Here is an 18965-nt window from a genome sequence, read left to right as displayed (position 1 = left end):
AACTTGCCTTGAAAACAGTGCATTTCTGAATAAACATTTCAAATATACACGTTCTCTCTTTTAACCCATAATCTCAACTAAAATGATTGTATACTGAAACAGTATTCATGTGTTGCACGTAACTTCAGCTGTACTAACTTAATATTTTCTTTTGTCGACCTGACTTACTCATACTAGAACCCGCAGGCCTATAACAGCCCGTGAACCCTTTCTTAGTAGGTCGCGCACCATGCACACAGTTGTACCTCTGTAAAAAATAATTTATTACTCTTCTCAAGCACCGTCGTAGTTCCGTTTCACTCAGTGTTAATCACTGCTCCCACGCTTCTACAGACCAGACGCTATGTCGTATTTCACTCCTTATCACACTTTAATCTCCACAATAACAAACACTTCTCCGCCAGCCACCAGAGAACAGAGTGCAGATGCAGAGGCACTAAGTAGTGAAATACAACATACCCTCTGCTCTATGAAAACAACCGAGCGGTAATTGTGAAAGAAAACATTCACTAGCGCTTCAAAAAAGCATTTCAATTATATAAATAGTTTTTTGAAAACGTTCGAACTACTTTGATGCGACTATCTGTGTGTGCCTCCACAACAACACCTGCCCCTGAGCAGTTCTTAGCCATGTTATCCAATGGGAGGTGGATAACATGGCTAAGAGCATTAGCTCGGTAATGCATGAATATCGCTGACTTTTCAGCGATATTCATGCATTGCGGCCGTTTTTTATCGCATTTGAGATAAACATTGTTAATAGCAAGGCTTATCTGCGATAAAAATCGCCGCAGCTCTGCGGTAAATTTTTCTCTCTAACCAAGCAATAGCGATAATTATCGCTATTGCTTGGTAATATGCCCCCAAATGTGTACAACTCGACAGGCTATACGTTCCACACGTTGACTTGATAAGAGAGATGTTTTTGTACGACTTGAGTTATGATCGAACGACCGACGGAATGAGGAAAGAGGGGGTCTGAACATGGTGCCTCTTTGTTTACGACGAACAAGCATAGATATAACACTTCCTTACTTAGAAACGACTCACTCTCTGAACCCAACACTGATTTGCGAACGATCCAACACATTACATACATGCACCTCTCGCCATTTTGTCGGTTTTGGCGCGCTTTTTTTCCCTTACACAATAGCATAACAGAAACGTGATAGTGCTTCGCATGCAGAGAGCTCATTGATAAAGACATAGGGGCAGATTTATGAAGGCCTTGCGCCGCCGGTGCGTCACTTTTTCCCATGTTAAAAATGACGCACCGGCGGCGCAAAGCCTTCATAAATCTGCCCCATATTGTCTAACCACTAGCACCGTCGCAGTTCCGCTTCACTCAGTGTTAATCACTGCTCCCACGCTACTACAGACCAGACGCTATGTCGTATTTCACTCTTTATCACGCTTTAATCTCCACAATAACAAACACTTCTCCGCCAGCCACCAGACAACACAGTACAGATGCAGAGGCACTAAGTAGTGAAATACAACATACCCTCTGCTCTATGGAAGCAACCGAGCGGTAATTCTGAAAGAAAACATTCACTAGCGCTTCAAAAAAGCATTTCAATTATATAAATAGTTTTTTTAAAACGTTCCAACTACTTTGATGCGACTATCTGAGTGTGCCTCCACAGCAAAGTTCCTCAACCCGGACTGAAGGCAGACACAAACAGACACACACACAATAAGATAACACAGGGCAACGGAGACGGAAAACAGAAGGCAGATGAAAATGCAGTCAAACAGCAGGAGTGACAGAGATATTTTTATATTCAGTTTGATACCTCAAATTACTAACACATTTACTGCACAAATCTGTGTACAACCTCATGGTCAGAACTTTTCATTTTATTTTAATCGACCACCTCCCCCTCTCACCCCACCAGTACAAGCTGCGGCCACAAACTACAATGTAATTTTGTCGTCTGTCAGAAAGTTTAAGAATTCATTAAGCATTACCACTTTTTCAAGACGGTATCACATGTAATATACCAACTTTTGATTTTATTTCACTCAACCACCTGCCCCTCTCAACCTACACCCACCAATGCAGGCTGCCTCCTGAAACCGCACTCTAAGTTTCTCGTGTGACAGAAAGTTTAACATTTTTTCACGACGGTATCACATGTAATTTACCATTTCTCTCTCTATCTGCATTATCTGTCTCTCTGCTAATATCATTTTTTCACTTCATAAACAACTTCTCTCATTATATATAAAAGCTTCAAAATCACACAAATAATTACTCTTTATATTACACATATTTTATACTTCATATTTCACATTTAAATTAAAAATAGTTTTAGAAATACAACACATTATGACAGCCAAAAATGAGTTTAGTTTCAAACTAGTGAGGAAAATCAATCCTTGTTTGTGAGTAAACCATATTTTACTGTACATGACAAAACAAACAGTTACAGACTTACCTTTACCAATGCTTTGTACGATGTACAACAGTGACAGTCACAAAATAGATATTCGTTTGACGAAAGTCTCAATTATGCTGCTATCACTGCAACCAAAATTCAATGGCACAGATATACAGTCAATACAGACTCTTATATGTCTCTTCAGCCAATCATATTTCCTCCCGCAAAATTTTGTATTCAAATTTACATTTCAGTTGGTTGTCCCTCACAATATTTTCAATGTCACATAAAAGTCACCCATGAGCCACTGCCATCTCTGCCTGTTTCCATGGTAACACCTCATTCTGCACCTGGCTGAAGGCACAGGTCAAAAGTTCATATCTCAACGTTCTACAGCAAACTAACAACACTGTTTTCCCTCCAAAAACACCTGCCTATCCACAGCTCTGTTACATGTCATATCAAACAGAATCTTCCTCTGCAACATCAGACTCTGCATCGGTACTTACTTAAGTAAGTAAGTAAATCGATTATTGTGATGATTATTTAAAATCTTACAATATTACACATCTCAGACAGTACTTACTTATAAATGCAGAAAAAACTCAATTAACACAAGGGCTCTTTTCAGAGCCACCTTATATCAAACCACTCAAACTTCTGATTTATCTCCATTTTCACACTCTTGTAAATAGGTGTGCGCGCCCGAGTGCGCGCACACCGCAACTTTTACAAAAAAAAAATATATATATATATTTTCGCGTTTAAGGGCCTTACTGCACACCCTGAGAAAAGCTACGCAGCAAAACAATCTCTACCTTCTCCCCTTTCCATGTTCCAACGCTTTGAAACGAGAATATATTTACTCGTGCGCACCCTGCAACTTTAAAAAAAAAATATATATATATATATATATTTTCGCCTTTAAGGGCCTTACTGCACACCCTGAGAGAACCTACGCAGCAAAACAATCTCTACCTTTTCCCCTTTCCATGTTGTAACGCTTTGAAATGACAATATATTTACTCGCAGTGACAAAATGGCGGTCAACACTTCCTGATTTCCTTCGAATCGAACGTTAACAGACGTCACGCAGCAAAAAAAAATTCCGCTCGCTCGCAGCCGCTTGAGTGCGCGCACCCGTCCGTATCTATATTATAGATATATAATTGACTTTGACTTTAATTTTCTCAACAACTACTGAACGGATTTACACCATTCCACAAAAAGCGTAATCTGCGAGCCGGACTCTACAGTTTTGCCAAATTTCTTATAAATCCATTCAGCCGTTCGACCTGTAGCCGTGTCTAAACGTCCTATGGAAAATAACATGGAGAAAACACGTTTTGGGACCCCCCTTTTATCTCAGCCCCCACTTCACCAATCCCCCCCAAATTTTCAGGGAAGAAGCGCAGCGGACCGAGCCATCTTCTTTGAGAAATTCGCAAAGATTCATCCACCAGGGCCAAAGTTAATCCAAATAGAATGTTGACGATTTCCTATGGAAACTAGGTCCTAACTATAACTACCTACTGGCGACCGCCAGTAGGTAATATATATATATATATATATATATATATATATATATAGGTATATATAGTTAGGATTTTTTCTCTATGGGATTTTTGAAAATTCTATGTCTAATAACTTTGGCGTTTGTGGACGGAATTGGCTGCAATTTTCAGGAAAATGGCACATTTTGTTTCTGAGCAGCCCTTAAAAATTTGGGGGGGGTTCGTCAAGGGGGGGCCGAGAAAAAAGGGGGGTCCCAAAATGTGTTTTTAACATTGAGTTTTCCATAGGGCGGTTGGCCTCACTTTTAGCCCGAACGGCTGAATGGATTTGCACGAAACTTGGCAAAATTGTAGGGACTGGTAGCCCGATGTGCCTTTGCTAGGTCTCAATATATGTGCTTCAGTGGATTTTGAGAAATTAACGTTCAAAAAAAGATATATATCTGTAACAGCGGACCGGGCAGCGCTCCGGTTCGCGGACTTTACGCGTTACGGAGCTTTGTGAAGCGAAGCTGATTGGTTCTCCGGCGTCTGTGAACATTCCAAACAGTCCGTAGCGGCCGCCATCTTGTCTCTCGGTAGGATCGAGAGACAAGCGGAGGCCAAAGCGAGGGGGCAAATGACCATAAGGGGGCATAGTAGATCCTCCCTGACCCTCTAGGTTTGATGTGGAGGTTTTAAAAGGGCCCCGCGGGGCAAAAAAAAAAAAAAATAATAATAATCGAACGGCTGAATGGATTTGCACGAAACTTGGTAAAATATTAGGGACTGGTAGCCCGATGTGCCTTTGCTTGGTCTCAATATATGTGCTCCAGTGGATTTTGAGAAATTAACGTTCAAAAAAAGATATATATCTGTAACAGCGCTCCGCTTCGCGTAACGGAGGTTTGCGAAGCTGATTGGTTCTCCGGCGTCTGTAAACATTGCAAACAGTCCGTAGCGGCCGCCATCTTGTCTCTCGGTAGGATCGAGAGACAAGAGGAGGCCAAAGCGAAGGGGCAAATGACCATAAGGGGGCATAGTAGATCCTCCTTGACCTCTTAGGTTTGATGTGGAGGTTTTAAAAGGGCCCCGCGGGGCAAAAAAAATAATAATAATAATAATCGAACGGCTGAATGGATTTGCACGAAACTTGGCAAAATTGTAGGGACTGGTAGCTCGATGTGCCTTTGCTAGGTCTCAATATATGAGCTTCAGTGGATTTTGAGAAATTAACGTTCAAAAACAAGATATATATCTGTAACAGCGCTCCGCTTCGCGGAGATAAAATTATCTCTGTATTACCTAGCTGTTGCTAACACCAGTTAGCGACGGCTAGTAGGAGATAGCGACCATCTTGGGCCCCACTTTGCATGTGAGTGATATTTATCACTAATGACATGCAAAGTGGGCATGCCAAGATGTTAGCGACTGGAAACAGTCGCTAACATCGCTATCTCCTATTACCAACTTTTGGAAATATTCGCGATAAGCGCGAATATCTCCAAAAGCTACCACCTGCCCTGAGCAGTTCTTAGCCATGTTATCCAATGGGAGGTGGATAACATGGCTAAGAGCATTAGCTCGGTAATGCATGAATATCGCTGAGTTTTCAGCGATATTAATGCATTGCGGTCGTTTTTTATCGTATTTGCGATAAACCTTGATAATAGCAAGGTTTATCTGCGATAATTTCTGAAGATGCTTAGCGGTAAAAAATTTGTTGCTAAGCATCGTTAGGGATAAATATCGCTTAACTTTGGTAATATGCCCCAACGTCTGTTAACGTTCGATTCGAAGGAAATCAGGAAGTGTTGAAAAACATTGTCTGCGCCATCTTGCCTTTTTTCAAATGCCACACTTTTGTCGTGCACGGCAGTCATTTTAGATGCCTTGACCAGACGCACTCTCTGCACGCTGTCGATCCTTAGCATGGCTCCCCACCCTCGCAAGCATCTCCCCCAGGCAGTGGTCACCCCCGCTCTCTGTCTTATGCATGGGTAATAAACCACCCCCCATCTGCGCTGCTCTTCCCTGAGAATCACACCCTGTGCCCGCCCGACACCTCCCTTTCTCCCTATTCACTACCGCACCCTCTGACACTCCTTTTCCTCTGTGTCCGATTGTCCAGGCCGGTCCTAGGCTTTCAGCTAGCCCTCCAGATGTAGTTTATGGCCCCAGCTGTAAAGAATCACCCCTCTTCAAAGGAGTTATAGTAGATCAAGGCCCACACTCGATGAGATCCGTCACAGCAGACGCGTTCCTATTATCTGAAAACCATCCTGTATTGTGATTGGGGAGAGGACCGAGCCTGAAGCGGAAGATTCCAGGGATGACTCTTTGTACATCAAAGTTTTTACAATTATGTGTCACATTAAAAATATATAGCACTCCAACAAAGTAGTAAGATTATAAAACTTTAATAACTTATAAATATATACAAGAAAACAAAAACAGTAATAACATATAAACATTTTTAGGGAAAAACAACGAAGTAGCGGTTGGCTGTGCTGTCGTGTATTTCTATAGGTTCTGAATCAGTCCCCCTATTCCTGACCCTATTCTGGTTAAACTAACTATCAAGTTAACTAACAGTCAGCCCATGAGGCAAGAAATCCCCCATGATGCAGATACCGTTATCTGACGCAGTCACACTACGGCACAGGAACGTGTTATCTGATTAGGTCATAACGCTTGAGATCTAATTAGACAAGCGACATTCCTCCAGCCCCTGATAAGGCATACGACGTTCTCATAACAAATCAAACCTATGACAACCTGTATAATCCGTGCGGCCATTGTTTTGATTTCACAGAGAACTTTTGCAAAAGAATGTGCTAACGAGCAAGTCGTATGACATCTTTATTGACGTACCTATGTCCATCCTTACGTCAATCTCGGCACCTTTAAGGTATAAATATTGCCGACCTTGCCCTATGCAAACACACGCGTGGTGACAAGACGGAGCAGCCATACTTGCCGAAGCCGAGAGCAGAAGCAGACCCCGCTGGCAGCAGCCCCGCCTTCCTGACGCGCTGAGAGACGCGCTGCTATCTCAAGCCGAGAGACCCAGCACCGGCGCTTCCGGGTAGCCCTCGCAGGCAGCCTGGAATATCGAGAGCAGAGAAAGAGATACCATTCCTCATTCATCCTAACTTCCAGGTACAGAACTGAATAACCCCTCACAGAGAATTCTTTAGTTATTCACTTGGCAAAAACAAACTTAACTTAAACTGTAACTTTCTATTCCCGCCCACGCATTAGACTTAGGTCAGGTACACGGGGTAGGGGTATTTAGAAACACCAGTTGAGTACGTTTAGTCAAATGTATATGTGTATGTAAATATATTTTAATCATTTTAAACATCATATGGCTCAGAAACCATATCAATGTTTTTACAGTATTATTTTATACTATTGCTTTTAATGTATGCACTTTACTTAACTATAAGTATTGCAATAATATCGATCCATTTCTCATGTATGAGAAAAGAGACTGATCAATAAATAACATCTTTTATTGAACACGCCCGTCTCTTCCTTTTCTCTACATTCTGATGAGACTAAGAATGCACGTACTGACTGAGTAAAATAATTGCCTTGTGCTCACACGACTCTCGAGATTGACTCTTGATTAGGGGAGAGAAAAGTTGTCATGTTCTATGGTTGTCAGAAACTAAATCCCTTCTTGTCTAATCAGGGGAGTTAATCCCTTCCTTGAACATTCGAGAAAGTTTCTAGCGAACTCTGAGCTTAGCTGGCAAACCCAAAAATTAAGTCTAGTATCGACAGTAGTAGACCTAGTTAACGTCTGGCCTAGGCCTTTACTGCTGTAGGTACTATTCCAATGCGCAGAGCCTATTGGGAAAATAGGAGCTACACTACATGGCGCCCAACGCGTTTGGAAAGGGCGATAAAACTAACGTAAGACATTTAGAGTAACTCAGTCGTGCTTTCTCACTCAGACCCCTTTTCCCAAATACTCCAAAGACGTCTGGAGTGGGTGAAAGGTTATATCCTCCAAAACCTCGCAGGAGGGAACTCCTATGTATGGTTCTTGGTCTAGTCAACGTTGAAGGATAAAAACAGTTCCATAATATTGTGCATCTAATCTTTGTTCCATAAAGAAACCTGATCTGCAAATAGACATAATACCATCCTGTCTGTAAAATGGGAGACAGTGATGAAGAAAGAGAGGCAGTTAGATTAGCAGCTGAAATAGCAGCAGCAGATACTGCACTAAAGGATGCAGACGCGGATATAATACTCATTCCGGTCAGCAAAAGGAGATCTATAACCTTAAAACTTATAGAAAATGGACTGACACCTAGAGGTGGCACAGTCATATTCGTAATTGAGGCACACGAATATCGGCAGACAGAGGTATACTATACATGGATACATTTTCCAGCAGCAAATGCTGTAACAAAGTACTTCCACTATTACAAAATAGAGGTACCACCTGACATTTACACTCCTTTCGAGGAGGTGGAAGTACCACTCAAATTCCAAGAGCATTTGCTCTTATTTGATGGCGCCCTAATACATAACAATCACATTACAAGGCTCGGTCCTTTAGGAAGACCAGGAGCAACGTGGCCGGTCTTAGCCGGATACACACCACATCCAGACATCGAAAGAATGCCTGCAGCAGAGCTGTTAATACAGCTAAAACAACTACTAAAAATTCATAGACAATTAGTTCAGTATGTAATGCGGACTTCAACAATTCAGCCAGCGATTAAACTTCCACAGCTGACCCCTCACCAGGGGAACACAAATAAAATTACACCACAGAACATCCAATCCTGCCTAGGTAAAGTTCCAGCTAAACGGGAACAGATACCATTCTGGTTGGCACAGAAAATTACCCAAATAGAGGCGGTGTTTCCTGACACCACCCCATTAGAAAAACACAGGATTCTGACTATATGTCTCCCAATGGGAATCGCACCACACATTGAGGACTGTGACACTTGGGGTACAGTCTTTGCTTCCATCTACACAAAACGCACGGTGTCCCATCCATTTCGGTGATACCAGATGTGCTAAAACAAATTCAAGATGAATACGGTCCAGAACCTGCTTTAACTCTTGGTATGAAATTACTGAAAGACTTCAAGCAGGTCTCGGCTATATTACTAGCCAACATAAAAGGTGAAGCAGCAAACGTGGCGATCCGCCAGAGGTTAAAAGAGACAGATATAGCAGACCAACCAGCTGAAATTGCCAGAATCATAGAAAAATCCTATGAAGAACTAGGCAGAGATAGTCTAGGTGGAATACCAGTAAAACCGCAACAGACTACAAGTCCAGAAAAAATATTTTTTAATAATAATTCACCAAAAAAGAACTGGGATGGAAATAAACAATCCAATCCTAAAGAAAAGAAATTCCACTCCCGAGGGAGGTCTCCCAGGCGAAGAGAGAAATCTCCAAACCAAAGACAGAGGTCACCGCAGAGTGACCCCTCTGGGAATAGATATAACCTTAGAAATAGGGATAATATTAAAAAACCTGATAGATATCAAGACATTGATACACGTCCCTCTCAATCTTTTCAGAATTCCTCGCAGAAATCAGAAAGAAGAGGACGATCAGAAGAGCACGCCAAGTCCAAAGACAAGGAACCTGCTCAACTAAAAAAGAAATTACAATTTCCAAAAAAGAAGGTAGCCAGTATCAAGGTAGTTAACAATGCCGAGAATACTGAGGACACAACTGAAAAACGGAGAGTGGGCTCAGACAATGCTAGACAGCGCAGCAGAGGTGAGCATAGCTCGCAAAGTCCTTATGAATCATCTGGAGACAGTGGACACGAATGAATACCTTCAAGTGGAAACTGCAGATACCAGAGTTAGCAAGCCCCACAAGATATACGAGATAACATTACGTATAGAGGGAGATAATACTAGGAAAATAAGGGGACTATTTTGGGATAACCTCTCCAAAGGCTATGACATCCTTCTAGCTGAAAAAGACTGGCCACCAGAGTTTGTCAGGGAGTGCCCTCATGGCGAAGAAGTAATTATGCCTGCCTTCTCGAATCAAATCCCGATTCATAAAAAATACACACTTGCTAGAAAGTGGGCAGTGGCCTTAGCACCTGCTTTATATAAAAATCACGTAGGATGGGATGAGGATTCTCCTCCTCACAAAATCCAGTTAAAATCACAACCTACTGCACAAAGGCAGTACCCAATTAAGCAAGAAGCTAAAAAACAAGTAAATGAAATACTAGATCAGCTAGAATACCAGGGGGTGATTGAAACTTGCACCTCACAAATGAACAATCCATTGTTTCCGGTCTCCAAACCAGACAATTCATACCGTCTAGTTTTGGATTACCGACACCTTAACACATGTTGTAAAACTTTTGCAGTGCAAAACTCACACAGTGCTGCACTAATGAATAACATAGTGCGCAAAAAATACAAAACAACCTTGGACATCTCCAATGGATTCTTTTGTCAAAATATAGCACCAGAGAGCAGATATTTAACTGCATTCTCAGTAAATGGCACTCAAAAACAATTCTGTCGGTTAGCCCAGGGGTACAAGAACAGCCCAGGGGTATTCTCAGCGAGAGTAACAGAATTACTACAACTATATGATGATGAAGCATTATCTTATGTTGATGACATTTACTTAACAGATGATGACTTGGAGACTCACTTGAAAAGGGTGAACACCATAATACTTGGTTTCGCTGCAGAGGGTTACAAATTCAACTTCAAAAAGTCCAGAATTGCCCATCTGACAGTCCTATTCTTAGGATATGAGTTATCAAGTGAAGGTAAAAGCCTGGCAGACAATTTCCTAGAGAAATGTGCCGTAATCCAAGCTCCAAAAACACTAAAAAACCTACAGTCAATTCTAGGCTTCCTAAATTTCGGAAGAACATACATTGCAAATTCCGCAGAAAGGGTCAAACCCCTTTATGATCTAATTAAACCAGACTTTAAAAGATCCAGTTGGACTCAAACACACACAGAAATTTTGAGATCCTTACAAACAGACATGCTAATTAAAACAAAATTAGAAACCCGTGATAATACACGCAACCTTGTGATCCGAGTCATCCCAGGGAGATGCGGATTCACATACCTAACCTCTAATGAGGGAGATAAGGTACCAATTGCATTCAAATCACACATGTACACAGAAGCTGAACAGAAATTCAGTAATACAGAAAAAATCATTCGTGCAGTTCAAACCGCAATAGCTAGAGAAAAAGACATAGCTGACGGTAGACATATCACAGTCAGAACAGCAGAATCAGCCTTTGAGGCACTAACAACACCGTGTAATTTACCAACAACAACATTGAATCCGGAATGGATACAATGGGTGAATTCAATCACAACGGACAAAGTATACTACTACTTTGATCCAGAACTAGAAGAATTGAAAAATCTAAAATATGAAAAGACATATCCTCTGCCAATCGACATTCTGCCTCTACGACATTACGCCTGTGTAATCTATACAGACGGACATGCTCAACCCTCCGTTTGGGGAGAACAAGCATACAACCCCACATGTGAGATTACAAAAGAAGTGTGGCGCGGAGGTAAATTAAAACCTCTATTAACAAAATCACACTCAGTAGAAACTAATTCAGAAAAACAAACTGAAATAATCGCATTGAAAATGGCGCTAGATAATGCGGATCGCGAATTCCCAACACTTATAGTGTCAGATTCATATTACTGCGTCAAATCATATAACAGCGATTTGCAGACATGGATTCAGAACGGTTACAAAGATGACACAGATGCACCAATAAAGCAGAGACTGCTCTGGGAACAAGTAGCTCTTTTGAAAAAAGAACTACCAAAGACTCACGTGACACACTCACTGAGTCATCAACGTGATGGCGTTCACGTTGTAGGGAATTCATTGGCTGCAGCAGCCGCAGCGGCAGCCACTAAACCGGCTCCCGTAGATCGAAAAAAGCGTACATTAAAATACATTGACGGTGAAACATTGCTGGCGGTGAAAACGTCATCAAAAGGCGACTGCTCAGCGTTACCGATCAACTATCCACTCAATTACACATACATAATCGATGCAAACTCCGTCCCTTTTGCTCAAATCCCTGGAGTGGGGGATAGAGTGATTCCAAATATGGACAGGAGAAACTTGTTAATCGCAGACGCACACATGGGCGAGGGTCTCAGACACCTCAAATTAAAAGATTCTCTGGAAGAATTACAATCACGGTACTGGTGGCCAGGCATGAGCCTGCACTACACCATGTTTGTAAAAAACTGCCCAAACTGCAACAGAGATCGCAGTGGGGAGAGAAGCAGTTTAATACCTCGTCGTATCAAGGCAGATAACATCACCACTAAAAAGAATGGCTTGCGATTAACATATACAGGCTAGTTTCCACTTATAATGTAGATCACCAGCACTCGGCTGACGTCCGGACTATTATACAAGATTTGCGAGTCTAAATGGCATATACGCTAAGAGCATGCTACGTTCGACCATTTCTTTCACTCAGGCAATCCAGCCTGGGGGGGAAACATGGCCAAATGAGCACAGCCCAGCGGGAATCTTCTCACTTCCTTCCTGAGGGTATGGGATGGTGTAAAGAAAAAACCAAGGCAGAAAGCAATCTATAATAGAAAGGATATTAGGTTCGGGAGCTGGGTGGGTCAAACATCTAATAAGTATCCAACGTAGTCTAAATAACTTGCCAAGAAATTCTCTGAAGGGATTCAGTCCGTACGAATTATTATTCGGAACTAGGATGTTGATCTCTGACCTTGATAGTCAGACTTCAGTGGTAATAGAAAAAACCTTTGATGTCAAAGACCGTTTGGCTATTTTGCAGGACTTAAACAAAACAAGAAAAGACCTGAGCAACATACAGTTGAAACAACAGCCAACGACCACTGAAGAATCACCACCTGTCCCAGCAAGACCTGTCTGGATTCCAAAAGTCGGGGATCTAGTCAGGGAGAAGATCGCGGTAAAGAAGGAATTTGGGCCTTCTTACAGAAAAGCAGTTCCTGTCTTGTCTGTCAACGGGACAAGATCAGTTGTACTACCGCCACTTGCTGGTAAAAAGGAGAACCGAGTTGTATCCATCGACCTGGTAAAACCACAACATGTGGCCGATAACAAACAGTAGGCCAAGTGGACTCCCAATAAGTAGCAGAACACCAAGGTTTGCTACCAGTACAGAGGTCCTAACAAAAAGGCTCATCACATTCGAAACGCCTAAAGAAGAACAAGAAGGACTATGCAACAATGCAATAGAACTCAGACCTCTGAAAACCCAAATAAAGACATTTAGCAGAGACACACCAATCTATACTGAAGTACCAAGTGAAAATGCAAAAAACAGAAATCCTGAACCAATTGGAACAATTGACAGAACTGCATCTGGTTACTTCATCAACTTCGATGATTCCTCTGAAGGCTTCAGTGAACCAAAGACACAGCCATCATCAAAATCCTTTAAAGACAAAGCTAAGGAACTTTTGAAACAACTGAAAGAAACATATCTGGTTTCTCCATGGATTGAATTTTGGGTGGGTTTTGGTGCATTTATCCTCATACTTTGGCTCATCATGGTATTTACTTTGGGACGCTTCATTGAGGGAAAATATGCTAAAATGGACACAGCAAGTCAGAACATCAACTTGGTCCTCAAACCACACACATCTTCACACGTCGAGAAAAGAGAACTTTCTTCAGCCAACTTCACAGCAATTCCAATACCTGGTGGGGTAGCCTGGGACAACACTGACTATGAAATTTATGGTCCGGTCGAGATCCTGAAATATCCACACCAAATCAAGATCTCCTTGAGTGACTTTGCAAAACCAAACTCATTTGCTGATGATTGGGACTTTGAAAGTATTAACAATATGATGTCGGACTTAGTAATGTCTGCTAAATTTACAAAACATGATTATTTGCAAGGTTCTACAAATTATGATAGTATGTATTGCTATAACCATTATGGTAACCATTTTTTGCATAAATCTGCACAACCTAGAAATGTTTTAAATTATAATCAATGGGAACATTGTGCTACACCTCCAAAAGGGAGCTCTAGAACCGTGTATGACAAATATTCATATTTTTCAGGTTTTAACATAACTAATGCTGAAACATTTTATTACAAATTGTCAAACAAGACAGGGATGAAAACCATGATAACCAACACAAAATTGATATATTCAGATTCATTCTTTGAAAAAATGAATACTTTTGGATTTGATTATTGGGACAAAAATGTTGATTTGAAAAGTGTTTGGGGTACAAAAGAATGGCAAGTACAGGGTTTAGAAGCTTTGTTTAGAGCCTGCATGATCCCAGAACAAATGATATTTTTAAATGACACTGTTCAACAAACCACCTGTCTTGGCTTAGCCAAAATCAAAGATTTAAATAACCCGTCTATTCCAAAGCCAACAATGTTTAGCAACAGCTCTAATACAGATGAAGAAATAGACGTAAACCATATACTTAACCAAAACAGAACACATCCTGATTGGAAACAATGGTTGATCTGGCCCACAGATACAAATAACTGTCAAGAAAGATTCCTGAATAAAACACAGGGTTTTAAAATGACCAGGCCAGACCCAAGATATCCCCAAAGACATCACCCAGGGATAATAACAACCTACAGTGTGGGCAAATTATGCCTTCAATGGCTACAAACTTCCACACTGCCTGAAATTAAGCAACACCTAACTTTACTTACTGATGGTGCTGACTTGCGTGATTTCATACTGGGACCACGCAAACAGCGTCAAAAGCGTTTCATAGCAGCCTCTGTATATGCAGCATACAATGAGGCCTGGAAGGTTACTCAAATTGAAACAGCAGAAAGAATACGGGAAATTGACCGTATTAATTTGGAAAAATCACTTTCTGTAGTGGATAATGGGTTAATGACTCTGTCCTCCAGAATTTTTTCATTGGACAGCATTGTGTCTTCAGCAATCGATATGTTATCGCAAGACTTACTGTTATTACAACATGGTCAGTCACAATTGCGTTCCATTGTACAGCTTGGCTGGACGTTACAAAATCTGCGTTCAGGCTATGTGCCTTGGCGTTTAATCAACACAACGTCACTATTCCAAATCTTTAACCTTACTGATAGACAAATCGGTATGGCGCAAAAGGGTGCTGATTATACAATCTTGAGCATTGAAAAACTAGAAAGATTACCGTTGACAATGTCAGAACGACCTGTCAGTGAATGGATAATCCACGGAATCATAAATATTCCAATCTCAACCTTCAGGTTTCAATACTGCCAAAAATATATACAGGCTGGCATGTACGAGAAATTGGGAAAGGGGTACCTTAAAACAACTTGGAACCTGCCCTATTCACATGCATGTGTCAGTAATAAAGGACAGAAAGTGTTTCTTAGTGGCAACAATTGTGCTATGTCACTAAGCGGCACGCTTCTGTGTAACGGAATTAGTTTGCATGGAGCCTGTGAAGGGAATTCATACAACCTTTCATGTCACCAGCAAGGCGCACCTGCAACTGAAATAGAACCATTCTTTCAAAGACTCTATAATGGGAGTTACATTCTTATTGTAGACCGCAGATGTTGCAGTCTTATGCCCGGGACTCCTTATCTAGTAACTACAACGGCGAAGGTCAAGTGCTGTGGACGTTCTTTATTCCCCAGCTCCTTTCCAGACAGGGAGGCAAGGGCATGGCCCGGTTTGAAAATTACTTCTATTCGAATAGATACTTTAAGCAGAATGAAAACAGTGCTTCTACAGACGCCTACAAGGCTCACGTCATCAAAAGAAACATATGATCTACAAGTCGCAAGGACGACTGCAGAGATACATACATTATTATCAACTAATTCCCCCGTACATTTCGCGGAAATCCTAAGCGAAATCTTAAATATTTCTGATACCACTGGGGTCTCAAAGGTATTTAAGACAGTATTTTCGATGGCATTAACACCATTCAAAGCCATACTGGGTATTTTTCCAGATTTCGTCCATTCGATTTTTGGCGGACTTCCCCTGATCCTAGGACTAATTGCGGGAATCCTATTCCTAGTCCTTATTTTTCGTTATGGCAACCCATGTCACAGATCAAACTCTCGCGACAATGGAAGATACGATCCTAGCCATTGGATACCGGGACCGGATATCAAAAATCCTGGGACTCTCCCGGCTTAGAGACCTAAACATGACTTGGTTTCTATCATTTCGACCAATGTGGCAAAGGTGTGTTTTACCTGTACTAAGGTGTCTGCTATGCGGAGAAGAATGCGTGTTAGACACCTGTCTGACGCTACAATCGGATGCGCCGGTGGATGCAGATACACTGTTGGTTCCTACCAAGGTTCACGCTTTGTGCTGCCCTCAAAGGCTGCCAATCCTGATGACGGCATTCCTGGAATCTTCACCACTACGATTGAAGAGTAGTGAAGTTCAAGATGAAAGCAACATCGAACAGGTACGACCTTCTGTCAGCAATGCAAATCAGAATGTCAATGGAGACAATCATGCGCATGAATGCATGGTTACCCCTATTTCCGACTTAGTGGAACTTTCCCATGAAGCTGTTGACAGTTTTTTCGAAAGCCTGAATGATATGATGTTCTCTCCGGAACAGAAATAGAGACTTTTGAGTAAACTCGCACACGGCGTTCCCTGAATTCGGCCTTCAACTTTAAAAATAAAGTCACATGAACAATTACCATCCAGTTCACGGACAGCAAAATATTTTTCTACATATTTTTTCCCGGGACACTGATCTTCTGCTTAAAGTAAGAAACTATTCCTAGAGAACTAAGATTTCTATTTTTAGATACTTTATATAGACTTTAGCTGCCCGCTGGTAGGTTCACAAATATTTTATTATGTGATGAAATGGTCTCGGACTTCCTTTCTGTATAGCCATATTAAGAGCCATTTCATGTGTATTTCTCATATACCAATAAGCAATAATGCATAACAATGCGTGTTTACTTTTACATTTAATTCATAGCTTAAGTGCATACAATATATATGACTGCAATTTTTCAGTATATTTGAAAATTTCGAAATGCATTTATGTATTTTGGGGTGGTAAGGTATACACTATACTCTATAGTATGTTGTACTATGTTATACTATGCATAGATTAGTAGATATGACCATAGTTAGCGTGGAGTGGGTGTCGTGTATTTCTATAGGTTCTGAATCAGTCCCCCTATTCCTGACCCTATTCTGGTTAAACTAACTATCAAGTTAACTAACAGTCAGCCCATGAGGCAAGAAATCCCCCATGATGCAGATACCGTTATCTGACGCAGTCACACTACGGCACAGGAACGTGTTATCTGATTAGGTCATAACGCTTGAGATCTAATTAGACAAGCGACATTCCTCCAGCCCCTGATAAGGCATACGACGTTCTCATAACAAATCAAACCTATGACAACCTGGATAATCCGTGCGGCCATTGTTTTGATTTCACAGAGAACTTTTGCAAAAGAATGTGCTAACGAGCAAGTCGTATGACATCTTTATTGACGTACCTATGTCCATCCTTACGTCAATCTCGGCACCTTTAAGGTATAAATATTGCCGACCTTGCCCTATGCAAACACACGCGTGGTGACAAGACGGAGCAGCCATACTTGCCGAAGCCGAGAGCAGAAGCAGACCCCGCTGGCAGCAGCCCCGCCTTCCTGACGCGCTGAGAGACGCGCTGCTATCTCAAGCCGAGAGACCCAGCACCGGCGCTTCCGGGTAGCCCTCGCAGGCAGCCTGGAATATCGAGAGCAGAGAAAGAGATACCATTCCTCATTCATCCTAACTTCCAGGTACAGAACTGAATAACCCCTCACAGAGAATTCTTTAGTTATTCACTTGGCAAAAACAAACTTAACTTAAACTGTAACTTTCTATTCCCGCCCACGCATTAGACTTAGGTCAGGTACACGGGGTAGGTGTATTTAGAAACACCAGTTGAGTATGTTTAGTCAAATGTATATGTGTATGTAAATATATTTTAATCATTTTAAACATCATATGGCTCAGAAACCATATCAATGTTTTTACAGTATTATTTTATACTAATGCTTTTAATGTATGCACTTTACTTAACTATAAGTATTGCAATAATATCGATCCATTTCTCATGTATGAGAAAAGAGACTGATCAATAAATAACATCTTTTATTGAACACGCCCGTCTCTTCCTTTTCTCTACATTCTGATGAGACTAAGAATGCACGTACTGACTGAGTAAAATAATTGCCTTGTGCTCACACGACTCTCGAGATTGACTCTTGATTAGGGGAGAGCAAAGTTGTCATGTTCTATGGTTGTCAGAAACTAAATCCCTTCTTGTCTAATCAGGGGAGTTAATCCCTTCCTTGAACATTCGAGAAAGTTTCTAGCGAACTCTGAGCTTAGCTGGCAAACCCAAAAATTAAGTCTAGTATCGACAGTAGTAGACCTAGTTAACGTCTGGCCTAGGCCTTTACTGCTGTAGGTACTATTCCAATGCGCAGAGCCTATTGGGAAAATAGGAGCTACACTACAGTGCGAATAGTCCCAACGCAGCACAACGTCCAGATTTCACTGATTTCGGAATCCGGCGTGGGGCGTCGCGGGGGGTGGGTCATCAGTAGCAAACTGTTGTGCGAATAGTTCCAAGGCAGCAGAACGATGGCACCAAGGTGATGTCCAGTAAGTTGCCGCACTGGTTTTGGTATCCTACAATGCTGCTCCGAATAACGGCGTGGGGCGCCCCGGGGGAGGCGGCGTGAACGGGCCTCTCCAGGTGGAGTCTCGTCTGTTGTAGTGGGGCGCCCCTTTACCGTTTCAGTTGCCATTCCGTCCGCTTTTGGTCCACTGTGTCAAAAGCCGCAATTCAGCTGAGTTGCGCCCACTCTTGCGGTGCAGCGATAGGCGGCTGTCACAGGACTCTCAAAATGGCGGCAGGCTGTTTCCTTTTTGGGCCTGGTCCACTGAAATGGCCCTGGGACACCTTGGAAATCGGACGCTTGTCTGCTAGGTCTTGGACCCCATTCTCGAAAGCGTCCCCTCCGCCTTGAGGATTCATCAAAAGTTTTGGGGGC

At 41.8% G+C, this 18965-nt stretch overlaps 1 long non-coding RNA gene across 1 annotated transcript in view; it reads right to left on the bottom strand.

Annotated features, from left to right (window-relative positions):
- LOC144761193 (uncharacterized) overlaps window positions 1-18965 on the bottom strand; it is a 71183-nt gene that overhangs the window by 2669 nt on the left and 49549 nt on the right. The window lies entirely within an intron of this gene.

Source organism: Lissotriton helveticus, chromosome 6 (genome assembly GCF_964261635.1).
Source record: "Lissotriton helveticus chromosome 6, aLisHel1.1, whole genome shotgun sequence".
NCBI lineage: Eukaryota > Metazoa > Chordata > Amphibia > Caudata > Salamandridae > Lissotriton > Lissotriton helveticus.
The sequence above is the reverse complement of the archived record's forward strand: the minus strand, read 5'-3'. Positions and strand labels throughout refer to the sequence as shown.